General features: G+C 42.7%; 1 protein-coding gene across 1 annotated transcript in view; it reads right to left on the reverse strand.

Moving 5' to 3' along the window:
* The window catches only part of COL23A1 (collagen, type XXIII, alpha 1), a 522679-nt gene that overhangs the window by 191272 nt on the left and 319505 nt on the right, over positions 1-11902 (reverse strand). The gene's annotated exons all lie outside the window — the stretch shown is intronic.

Genomic DNA, 11902 nt, shown 5'->3' on the forward strand with positions numbered 1-11902 from the left:
TATATTAGTGTATAGATAAAATTTGCATACAGTGTTTCACATTATCCTTCATTCATATTGTGTTTCATACATTCATTCCCATTCACTGTTTGGTAAACTTAATCACCATTAAACTATGCCCATGGTTATCCCATCTTTTTAGATTCCTGCTCTATCTTTCCCATTTCCTTTATTCCCTCTGCCCACCTACCAAATATGTGACCCCATGATTTTCCCCTTGCCTATCTTCACCTCTCAAAAAGGTTGTTTTGAACTCATTAGCAAATTTGTGTGAGAAAAAAAACCCCTAGTGATTTACTCCAGTAACTATTTATAGCCAGGGAAACCCTATGGGTTACTTCTACTTTGTCATCTAGGGTTGCTAGAATTAGGATGACAGAAGAAGAATTGTTGCCTTTGATTTGTGGTGTTGGATAAGGGTACTGGATAGCTCACAGAATGGCAAAAGAACAAACGGTTTGGAGAAAGTGAAACCAGGGTAGCCCTTAGGGGCATGGATGGCAAAACATCATCCTACATATTTGGGGCCTGTTGTTGGGAGGAGGCCAGTCCTTGGAAAAGGACATTATGCTTGGAAAAGTAGGGGTCAGTGAAAGAGAAGAAGATTCTCGACAAGATGGATTGACAGTGACTGAAACAATAGGTTCCAGCATATCAGAGATTGTGTGGACGGCACAGTATAAAACAGGGATCAGATGTGTTTCTAGGGATAAATGTCAATAGTTATAGAAAAGCTTCAGGCCTTTTGTTCTTAGGGTTGCTATGAGTTGCGCTGGACTTAATAGCAATCAATAACAATAACAAGTTGTACTGGACTTTACGGCACCTAACAACAGTAACAACACATGTTTCTTACTATTTTTGATAAACATAATTTTAGATGCTATAGAATTGATTTCAACTCACAGGAACCCATGAAACAGAGCAGGGTTTACATGGACAGATTTTCAAGTTTTTTTCCCGTGGAGTCACTGATGGATTTAAACCACTAACCTATCAAAAGTTTGGGAGTTGAATAATTAACTGTTGTGCTACCAATGCTCCTTAAACATATGTTGTTGTTGTTGTTATGTGTTATCAAGTTGCTTGTGACTCACAGCAACCCTATGCACAAAAGCCCTAAACGCCATTCTATCCTGAAACATGATATATTCCTGTCAAATGTAGTATAGATGTGTGTATGAATCCATACTAAAAGGATATTTACATATGTGTCACATATTTTAAGTCTGTTTGTTTATTTCTCGACAGTAACAAAGAGAACTCAAAAATCAAGAAAGCAATACCATTTACAATAGCCAATCACAAATTGAGATACATGGGAGTGAACCTAACTAGAAATACAAAAGACCTATACAAAGAAAACTACAGAGCATTTCTTTAAGACACAATAAAAGACCTAAAGAAATGGAAAAATGTATCCTCTTCATGGATAGGAAGACTCAATATTGTGAAAATGACAATCCTCCCAAAAGCAATCTACATGTTCAATGCAATTCCAGTACAGATACCAAATTTATTTTTCAAGGAGATCGAAAGGGAAATTATAAAATTTATTTGGAGAGGGAAGAGACCTCGAATAAGCAAAATACTTATGAGAAAGAAAAATGAGGTTGGAGACATGGCACTCCCTGACCTCAAAACCTACTACACAGCAGTAGTAATCAAAACAGCATGGTACAGGTACAAGGACAGGTACATGGACAAATGGAACAGATTTGAGAACTCAGAAATAGATCCAGCTATATGGTCAACTGATATTCAACAAGAAAATCAAAGCTATCAAATGGGGAAATGATAACCTCTCTAACAAATGGTGCTGGCAAGATTGGACTTCCACCCACAGAAAGCTGAAACAGGATCCACATCTCACACTATACAAAAAAATCAACTCAAGGTGTATCAGAGACTTGGAGGTAAAGCCCCAAACAATAATATTCATAAGAAACAAACTGGGATCAAGCTTAGAAGCGCTAGTCCCAGGTCTAAAGAGACTGCCAAATACAACCACAAATGCACAATCTGAAGAGGATAAAATTGATGCATGGGACCTTCTAAGGATTAAATCCCTGCGCACATCAAAAACTTTTTCCAACAGGGTGAAAAGAAAAATCTACAGACTGGGAACAAACATTTGGTAATACCATCTCAGACAAGAGTCTTATAACAAAAGTTTATAGAATACTCCTGGGCCTTCACAAGAAAAAGACTGATAACCCAATTAAGAAATGGGCAAAAGACAGGGAAAGAATTTTCACAGAGGAAGATATTCGAATGGCAAACAGACACATGAAGAAATGCTCCAAATCACTGGAAATAAGAGAGATGCAACAGGGAAGCAAGTAATAAATGCTGGAGAGGATGTGGTGAGAAAGGAACTCTTATACATTGTTGGTGGGATTGTAAAATGGTACAATCATTATGGAAGGCAGTTTGGCACTTCCTCAAAAAGCCGAACATAGAAATTCCAAATGACCCAGCTATTCCACTACTTGGAATATATATCCTGAGAATAGGAGAACTGAGGCGCAAACTAAGATTTGTACACCAATGTTCATGGCAGCATTATTCACCATAGCAAGAAGATGGAAACAGCCCAAATGTCCAACCACAAATGAATGGATTGAGAAATTATGGTACATTCACACAATGGAATACTACACAACATACAGGAGCAATGATTTTGTAAATTATTACCTAACTTTGGAGGGACTGGAGAGTATTATGCTGAGTGAATGAACTCAGTTACGTAAGGATAAATATTGTATAAGACTATTATTGTAGAAGGAGTATAAGGATCCAAGTGGGGTGGGAGCGGTGGAAGCAAAGGGATGAGGATGTGCAGGGGAAGGGGAGACTAATCATGGGGTTGTACAGTTTGATGGGGAGGGGTGAGGGAAATTGAAAGAATTTGTTCTTGAAAACAATGTATTAGAATTTTGTAAATAAAGTAGTAGAAAATAAAAAAACATAAAAGAAGATTAAGAGTAAAAAAAAAATTTGTTTCCCCAGATTCCGGGGGTGGGGTGGGGGTGGGGAAAGTCAAGACAAGAATAATACACAAAGGGAACATAATCCCTCATTCCATCAAGTTTATATTCCTGCTGTAAACATTTATTGCATTTTGTCCCAAGTCAGATGTCACATTAATTTGCCTAATAAATGATTTCTAATTCTGACAGGAAGAATAAAGTATGATCTAAAGAGAGATTCTGCAGAGGGCTTTAGACAGCAGCTGTGTGCTGGGCTTATTTTATTTATTTATTTTTTTAATTGGAGGCTAGATCGAGTTTTGATTCCAACAGTGCACTAATTATCACTGTGACTTGGGATGTTACGGGTTGAATTGTATCCCCCGAAAAAAGATACTGAAGGGTTACCTGAGACCTGGGAAAGTGATTTTGTTTGGAAATAGTTGCTTTGCAGATGTTAGCAGATGGTTCAATATATGAGGCTATATTGGAGTAGGATGGGTGCTAGTCTGTTACGTGTGGTGAGTTTATGAAAGAGGAGAAGTAACAAAGGGAAAGAAAGAGCCAGAAGAAAGATGCCATGCGATGCTTAGCTGTAACCAGGAAATGCCCAGAGTCACCAGAAAGAAGAGCGAGCCACGGAGCAGGATCTCCCTCAGGGACCTCGGGAAGAGTCAATGTCACCAACCTCCTGGCTTAGAACTCCAAGCTTCCAGAGCACTGAGAAAACAACTTTCTGGTCTTAAAAGCCATTGAGTATGTGGCACTTTCAAACATCAGCCTTAGAAACGGATATACTGAGCAAGTCCTTCAACTCCCACAAGCCTTAGTTTCCATCAACACTTCCTCCTGATGCAGCCAGGATGAAGAACGGTGTGACTGGGGTCTCACAGGACTGTCGACAGGCTGTAGGCCCCTCACAAGGGTTTATTTTCTCTGTTGGTTTAATGCTGGCATGCTTCGTTGTGCTTTGTTTGACTATGCTTTGTAGACATGGCATTTTTTTCACAAATTGAAGCCTTGTGGCAACTCTGCCTGGAGCAAGCCAAATCCCAACTTTCCAACAGCAGTGTTCACTTCATGCCTCTTTGTCACATTTTGGTAATTCTTGCAATTTTTCAAAGTTTTCATTATGCTGTCGCACACATAATAGACCAGCATAGCGTAAACATGGCTTTTATGAGCACTGGGAAGCCCAAAAATGTGTGTGATTCACTTTATTGTGATATTTGTCTTTACTGTGTTGGTCTGGAATTGAACCCGTGCTGAGGAATGCCTGTAAAAAGATCACGGGAAGAGGCCTGGAAGGGGCTGGTAGGGGATAGTGGCTGTGTGTTGAAACTGGTTTAAATGCTATTTGTGCCCTTTTCTTGCCTCAAACTTCTGAAAATCCAATTAAAACCCAAACCATCTCATGTGACTTCATAGTGTCAGAGTAGAATGTATGGACTTTGGCTGATTTTTCAGAATCAAATTGCCAGACCTTTGTCCGAGGTACTTCTGAGTGGGCTTGAACCTTCAACCTTTTGTTTAGCAGCTGAATGTATTAATCAAGCTATTCAGGGATGCCTGTACACCCAACAGACTTTCACTTAAATGATAGTACTGGCACTATTAGAGCTCACTGAGTGCACAACCCATGCTAAGAAAGGTCCTGGTGACTTCTTTGTCTTAAGAGAATGAGATTCAAAGAAGTTGGGGAGAAGACAGAGGAGGGCTGAGAGGATTCCCAGAAGCTAGGCTTCTTCCTGAATGGGGAGTGTGGTGGGGGGCAAAGGGGAAAGGAGCAGGGGAAACAAGCCTGCAGTCTGGGAGCAGGGTTGAGTTAAGGAGAGAGTGAGCTTGTGGAAGAAGAAAAAGGGAATTTCCTACAGCTGGGTCCTCTATGAGATAGCCAGGCCCTCTGCATCTCAGGTCGCTGGGGACAATGCCAACTCCCCACCTCTGTTCTCTATAAACACTCACCGGGCCCCAGAATGCCAGCCTCTGACATGCAAACCACGTCTCCCCCCAGATAGCCCCTCCTGCCCAGAAGTGGCCCCAAATTCTTTGTTGGACTAAGAGTACAAATTTTTGGTTGGGAAAATTCAGTCACTGTGAATTTCACGGAATGTGGGACAAAAATAGAAACTGCTTAAGTTCTTTTCAAGGAAATGTGAAGCTCTTTATCAGATAGCACAAACTTCTCCCGGTGGGGAGATGCCCATTTAACCTAGAGGCAACTAATAAGAGTTGACATACATCCAAGGAAAAGCTGCCTGTATAAACCACATGCTCCAAGGGTGCCAGGTTGGATCTCCATAAGGGAGGGGACATTGGAGTGGAGATGAGAAGGGTCCTGCATGGGAGCTAACCCAAGGCTGACTCATGGCAGCGGTCACACACAGGGCCAGTCATTGACCATGAGCATGGTGTGGCATGCAGACCTGGCTTAAATCCCTCCCATGTGCTGGACACGTGACTCTAGGCCAACACCTCTGTGAGCCTCAGTTTCCCAACCTATAAAATGAACACAATGATATCACTTAATTGGGCTATAGAGATGATTAAAGTGTGAGAAACTGCAGAAAGTGTTCAGGAGATTTTCTCCCTGTCCTATTTAGGACTGGTGATGCCGCCAGCTGTTTGTTTTTGTAGTGAAATCCTTTGAGGGGACAGTTCCCTCAAAAAGCCAGAGCATAAGAGATAAGAATAGGCAGAGTTGAAGTCTCTCTCAGGGAGGAGTGATAGGGAATAGCAAAGGACACACTGACAAAGGAGATTAATTAGAACTGGCTTTGACAAGCACTGTGGCAATTGGACAATTAAAACAGACTTACAAGGGGGGGGAGAAGAACAAACTGGGGAGGAGGGTAGAGAAAATAGTGCAGCAATGAATGAATGAAAACCCAAAATCTCTGTAAATGTTCATTAAAATTAATAAAATTTAATAATAAAAAAACTCCAAAAAACAGAATAGGCAGAGTTGTGCTGCTCAGCCTGAAAGGCGCACACAGAGCTGGGCCAAGTCCTCTCTCGGGTGACTCTGGTGCCACCCTTGCTGCACGGACAGGCTGCTGGAGCTGCTGTCAGAGCTGGCTCTGGGATCTATAGCCATTCTGAAACAGTCAGCACCCCTTTTTAAACTTTAAACTAGTTTTCTTACTTCAAGGAATACTTTTGAAAATGAAAGCATACCATACCACAAAAGGACAACAAGTCTTTTGTGTCACAGGCTGTTATTGGTAAAACAATAAACAATGAAAGCTAAACAATGTACAAAACTAGCTAAAAACTTTGCCTGAAAACTCTGAGTCTAAAGTCTATTTCTTTTGATTATACAGAAACAATAAAACAAACAAACAGCACCATAATAGTTGGTGGTTCAATGGTAGAATTCTTGCCTTCTGTGTATGAGACCGGGGTTTGATTCCTGGTTGATGCATCTTACGCAGAGCCCAGTGTAAACTCTATGGATCACAGGAGTCAACAGATCACGGGGATGAAGCAGGCCTGGGTTGTCACGATTTGGGGGCTGACTTAATGGCAGCTACCAACAAAGGATGCTAATGTCACACTGGGACCAGATTGAGATTATCTTTTGGATTAATTGGGAGGATTGATTGAGATTTGAAAAAGGGGCATGCTCAGTGAATCCCACTATTCAATCCCCCGTGCCCCTCATTCTGCAAGATACTGCTCCAGCCGAAGTTGTGTGCCTGGCCTGAGGAGAACATCATCAAACATTGTTCTTGGAGCACCCAGTGTCTCATACCTCCTCACTTATCATGGGCTCCATCTCCTTCACTGGCTATTCTCCTCACTTGTTGCTCCTCAACCCAGACTATGGTTCCCTGACCGTGTATCACATCCATTCTGTTCAAAACTCTCAATTCTTTCTACAGCCTCAACTTCAACCTCTCCACATAGCATCCCCATTGCCCCTTATCTGCAACTCTCACCATCCCCAGTACCATTTCTCTGTTGCTGGCTATGTACTGGACCCTTCAGAAACCAGTCACCTCAAAGGTAGCTTGAGAAGACAGAGCAAACAATTCTAATGGAATATGCAGAGAATTGGAGAATAAAAAGGTAAAAACTTGCTCAGTATTTCTCAAGTTGGAAGAACTGAAAAACAAATTCAAACCTTGAGTTGCGATACTTAGAGATGCTATGGACAGAATCTTGAATGATCCAGAAAGCATCAAAAGAAGATGAAAGGAATACATAGAATCATTGTACCAAAAAGAACTGACACAGCTGACATGGAAATATTTTGGGGAAGTACCTACTTTCTAAACAACATGCCTCTGGAAACTCTATGAACTTTGATAAATGACGATAGTTATAGAAAGGCTTCAGGCCTTTTGTTTATATGCTTGACTCGATGTCAATCAACCACCACCACCATCACCATATGATAAAGATCCAATGGTAAGAAAGGAAGAATTTAAAGCTGTAATGAAGGCATTGAAAAAAAATGAGACCCTAGGAATAGATGGGATACCAATTAACATGTTTCAAATGATAGATGCAAGCCCTGAACATGCTCAGCAGTCTATGCCAGGAAATTTGAAGGCAGTTACCTGGACAACTGACTGGAAGAGACACATATTTGCTCCTGTTCCTGAGAATTTAAACACAGTGTGGAAATTATCAAGTGATATCATTAATGTCACATGCAAGGAAAACACTGAGGATAATTTAAAAATGATTAGAACTGTATATAGAGAAATTCCAGAAGCTCATTCTGGATTTAGATGAGGCCATGACACAAGGAACATTATTGTTAATGTCAGATGGATCCTGGCTGAAAGCAGATAATACTAGAAGAATATCTATTTATGCTTCATTGACTATGCAAAGGCATTTGACTGATCGGATCATAACAAATTACCGCTAACATTGAGAAGAATGGGATTCCCAGAGCACTTAATTGTGCTCATGTGAAACCTACACCTAGACCAAGAAGCTGGTGTGTGAAAAGAGCAAGGGAACACTACATGGTTTAAAATTAAGAGAGGTGTGCATCAGTTTGTATCTTTTCTCCTATTCAACTATTTATTTTCTCCTATTATAACTATTCAATATGTATGCTGAGCAAATTATTAATGAAGCAAGACTCTGAAGAAGAATGTGGCATCAGGATTGGAAGCAGACTCATGAAAATATTTTGGTATTCAGATAGTACAATTTTGCTTGGTGAAAGTAAGAACTTGAAACACTTCCTGCAGAAGATCAAATACTGCAGCCTTCAAATAAATTGCATCTCAGTGTCAAGAAAACAAAAACTCTCTTCATCATTGAACCAGTAGGTGATGTTGTGAAAGAGAAAAGATTGAAACTGTCAATGACTCCATCTTACTTGGATTCACTATTAGTAACAGCAGCAGAAGATCAGGGGACATATATTGCTCTGGGGGAGTTTTCAGTCAGGGACTTCTCCAAATTACTGAGGAGCTATGGTATTAGTTTGATTCAGACCATGGTCTTTCAATCCCTTGCCATGCTGTTGAGAGCTGTACAACAAATAAAGATGACAGGAAAAAAAATGATGCCTTTGAACTGTGGTGTTGGAGAAGAGTACTAGATATCTCATAGACTGCCAAAAGAACAAACAGATAAGTCTTGGAGAGGGTGCAGCCAGAATGTTCCTTGTAGGTAAGGATGGATGGCAAAGTTTTGTCTCACTTACTTTGGGCATGCTACTATTCTTGGAGAAGGGCACTATGCTTGGAAAGGTGGAGGGATGGTGAAGGAGAGAAGACCCTCAACCAGGCAGATTGGCACAATGACTATGGCAATGGGCTCTAGTTTGTAAGAGATTGTGGGGGTGATGCAGGGCAGAACGGAGTTCAGATCTGCTGTTCATAGGGTGACTGAGTTGTACTCAACTTGATGACACCTAACAACAACAACAACAGGAAGGCTGCTTTCACACATGTATAGTCCCACTTCTGTGCATGAGCTATTCCTGCCCCCTTGTACAGATGAGGTCCAGAATGATTAAGGGAGTTGTTTGAAGTCACACAGCTGGTTGGCAGCCAGGTGGCAGGCTGTCTCTCCTGCCTCCCCTCAAGGCCTCTTTCCACCACCTGACCCTGGAACATGCTCCATAGATCACAAGCTGAAATAACACATGGATCCACAGGCATGGACTAGGAAATCCTGAGTGGGAGATAAAGGAGGTTTGATAGTTACACAAAGGCTTCCCTGCTTCCCCTCTGCAGAAACTTCCTATATCCAGCTTCTTCTAGTTGCTGCTGACTCCAGCTCAGATCACCGCAGGTCTGCAGGGATGTGGAGATGTGAAAGTCTTTCTGACTCCCCCTTTATAAATTGATAGCTAGGCAGCTCAGGCAAAGTTCCCTTGATTCCTATTATTCCTGCTGGGAGGCAGTTAGACGGAGGGAGACACGATTTCCACGTCTACCCAGAGCCTGAGCCTTTGGGACATGCATTGGATCACAAACTTTCCTGTGGACCGGGGGGTGGGGTGGGGGGACTTGAAGGTCAGGACAGGAGCCTCTATGATGATGTTTGCTGGGACTCAACTGGGAAGAAAACAAGGGTGGTGGGAAGGTTGAGCCTCACTGGGTCCAGCTTGTGGGGGCCAGGAGACCAAATCAACATGTTAGCCAGACCAGGCTTTTCTGAAGTCTCTAGTGAAAGATCCTTTTTTGTCTCTATCGGCTTCTATTTGTCCCCGGTGTGCCATGGCTTGTAGACACACCTTCACATGGCCAACCCTCTCCCCTCTGTGTCTCTCCTCCTCTTTTACAAGGACAGCTCTCAGATTAGGAGCTATTCTACTCCAGAAAGGGGGCTCTGGTGGAACAGTTCTTAGAGTGTTGTGTTACTAACCAAAAGGCTGTGTCTCTGGCCACTCAAATCCACCAGCTGCTCCTCAGGAGAAAGGTGGGCAGTCTCTTCTCACCACAACTTACAGCCTTGGAAACCTGACAGCTGGTTGCATTGAGTTGCAGCCAACTTGATGGCAGTGAGCTTGAGTTTGAGTTTCTACTCTAGAAAAAAACCCTTCATGTTACTCTACTAATAGTCATCTTCAAAGACTCTGTTTCCAAGCAAGCTCCTCCCCTTCATAGGTACTGGGGGGGTTAGGATTTTATTATACCTTTTCTGGGGTTACAATTAACTCTGTAACACCATCCTTCCAAAATCTGGCTCAGCTCTCTTCCGTATCCCTATCGTGTACTCTTCCACAAAGATGCAATCATATTTCTATGCTAAGATTAGCAAGTTCTTTCCTTGCTCCAGGCACCATTCATCTGGTGTTTAAAGATTCACATTAGCATAATGGGATTCATTGACCATTTTTAGCATCAACTTTGTGAAAGAAACTCTTCCAGTTCCTTACACACCTCTGTCTCCTTCCTCATTGATCACCACCACATGCTCTTTACCTCACAGTAAAAGATGGCTCAGGACAGGCCACCATCTGTCTGGTCTGCCTGTTAACCCTACTTGGGTCCTTGACCATATTTCTGGCCCCCTTTTGTTCTCCTTTATCAAACAGACGTCAGAAAGGCAAGTTTACACTTCTGCACATTTCGCCATGAGAGGCCTGCCTGCTTTGGGACATCCTATACCCGCAGCCCCAACTCTGCCACCGTCTCTCCCTTCTAAGTCCATGCCCTTCCACAGTCTGAGCTCACTAGAGCTGCAGAGGGAGGGAATATTACAAGGGACCACAGCAAGACCTATCCACACCATATCTTGAGAATCTCATGGGGTTCAGGGGAGCTTCAATCAACAAATCTATAAGTCACCTCCCAACCCCAGGCCTCTGGTGAGGAGCTGCATTTTGACCCTCCTTACCTGAGGGCAGCTGGCAGCTGGCAAAGAGTGAGAGACACTGAGCTGCCCAGGCCCAGGCTTCTGTGTGGCATATTTCTGATATTTGTGCTGGTGGCGGGCTTGGGAGCCTGGGTCCAGGGTGTCTTATTTTCACAATGTCCATAAATCCAGCTCGGGTTATTAGCACTGTGCGCCAGCCAGCCAGGTCAATAAATAGATGCGCAGGCAGATAAGTCCATGGAGAAATAAACCCTGGAATCCTGACCACCTAGTGGGGACATAACAATCTCTTTGCAATTTCTCTTGGGGGCGGGCTTTACAATGTTGCTTTAATTTTTTTTTTAAAGAAGCAAAATTGTTTTCTTGGGATCCCATCCAAAAATTTTTGATAATAACTGCAGTCCAGGCTCCAGCTGTTTGCAGGAAGCCAGTCAGGCAGATAGTGTGGGAGAGTAAGGCTGGTCGTGTGATATGGGTATGTGTGTGTGTGTGTGTGTGTGTACATGTGCGATCACACCGTTCCTAGGAGGCACCAAGACATTTGTGACAGCCCCAGGATCCAACATCTCTGAATATGGCCTTGGGCTTCGCTCCTCACCAGCCTCCCCCTGGCCCATGCTCACATGGTATAGTGAGTATAAGAGGTCTGACATACTTGTGTTTTCTTATGACCTAAGGGATCCTTGAGGTATCCCTGGGTAGTCCCAATGGTTAACATGTTTGGATGCGACCAGGAAGGTTGGCTATTTGAACTCTGGTGGCTTAGTGGTAATGAGTTACACTGTCAACCCAAGGCACAATGTTCGAATCCACCTTCTGCTCCACTGAAGAAAGATAGGCCATCTCCTTCCATGTAATTTATTGCCTCGGAAAACCCACTGGAGGGTCAGCTATGAGCTGGTCCCAACTCCATGGTACCTAACAACAACTGAGGTAAGTAGGAAGAAAGGCCTGATGATCTAGTTCTGAAAAATCAATCACTGAAAACTCTGTGGAGCACAGCTGTACTCTAACAAGTTGTATTTTGACACAGGTTGTATCCTGATGTAGCTGTATTCTGACACAGCTGCACTCTGATAGGTTGTATTCTGACACAGCTGTACTCTGACACAGCTACACTCTGACAGGTTGTA

The sequence above is a fragment of the Elephantulus edwardii genome, unplaced genomic scaffold, assembly GCF_000299155.1.
Source record: "Elephantulus edwardii isolate Elephantulus edwardi_28Jun2011 unplaced genomic scaffold, EleEdw1.0 scaffold00033, whole genome shotgun sequence".
In the NCBI taxonomy this organism is placed as follows: domain Eukaryota; kingdom Metazoa; phylum Chordata; class Mammalia; order Macroscelidea; family Macroscelididae; genus Elephantulus; species Elephantulus edwardii.